The following is a 1214-nucleotide window of genomic DNA, read 5'->3' on the forward strand; positions in this document are numbered from 1 at the left end:
AAATTTAAAATCCATATTTGAGACGGGTACATCCACGTTCTTTGAGGATATTGAGTTTAAGGGAGAAGATAAGGTTAGAAACTTTGTCTTAGATGAAGAATCCATATCTATTCCAGATGCGATTCATATGGTTGCTTTTGATGAAGCAAATTTGGAACCTCTTCAAGACATAGTTGATGATGCTTTCCCTACTCAAGTGAGTTGGTAATCCATGAAGGACAAACTCAAAACCCTCAAGAACATGGACAAGAGTTGGAAAAGCCAATAGCTTTGCGTAGATCCACTAGAGAAAGGAGAAATGCAATTCCAGATGACTACATTTGCTTTCTCCTGGAACATGAGGGTGATGGGTTAATGGATAATGATCCATTACATGTTCGTGAAGCCATCTAAAGTTCCAATTCGGAAAAGTGGATTGAAGCAATGAAAGAAGAGTATAAATCCATGCAAGACAATAAAGTTTGGGAACTTGTCCCATTACCAGAAGGTAAGAAACCCATTGGTTGCAAATGGATTTTTAAGACCAAGCGGGAGGATTCTAATGGTAATATGGAGAGGTATAATGCGCGTCTTGTAGCTAAGGGTTTTACTCATAAGGAAGGGATTGACTATAAAGAGACTTTCTCTCCAGTTTCAACGAAAGACTCTCTTAGGATAATCATGGCTCTCATTGCATATTATGATTTGGAGCTTCATCAGATGGATGTCAAAACAACTTTTCTAAATGGAAACATTAATGAAAAGATTTATATGGTGCAACCAAAAAATGGGAGACTGAAAGAATATGGTTTTCAAATTGACAAAATCCATCTATGGGCTAAAACAGGCGTCTCGTCAGTGGTACCACAAATTTCATAAGGTGATTCTCTCTTTTGGTTTCGAGATGAGTTCAGTCGAGGATTGTGTGTATCACAAGTTCAGTGGAAGCAAGTATATTTTCTTGCTCTTGTATATGGATGACATACTGCTTGCCACTAATGATGTGGGTACCTTGTTAGAAACCAAGAAATTTCTATCCAATAATTTTGAAATGAAAGATCTTGGTGAAGCTTCATTTGTATTAGGAATCCAGATACACCGAGACAGATCTCGGGGTATTCTTGGATTATCACAAAAGAGCTATATAGAAAAGGTACTTAAAAGATATGGCATGCAGGATTGTAAAGCAATGGATACTCCAGTTGCTAAGGGAGAAAAATTAGTCTCAATCAGTG

The sequence above is a fragment of the Lupinus angustifolius genome, unplaced genomic scaffold (assembly GCF_001865875.1).
Source record: "Lupinus angustifolius cultivar Tanjil unplaced genomic scaffold, LupAngTanjil_v1.0 Scaffold_531, whole genome shotgun sequence".
NCBI lineage: Eukaryota > Viridiplantae > Streptophyta > Magnoliopsida > Fabales > Fabaceae > Lupinus > Lupinus angustifolius.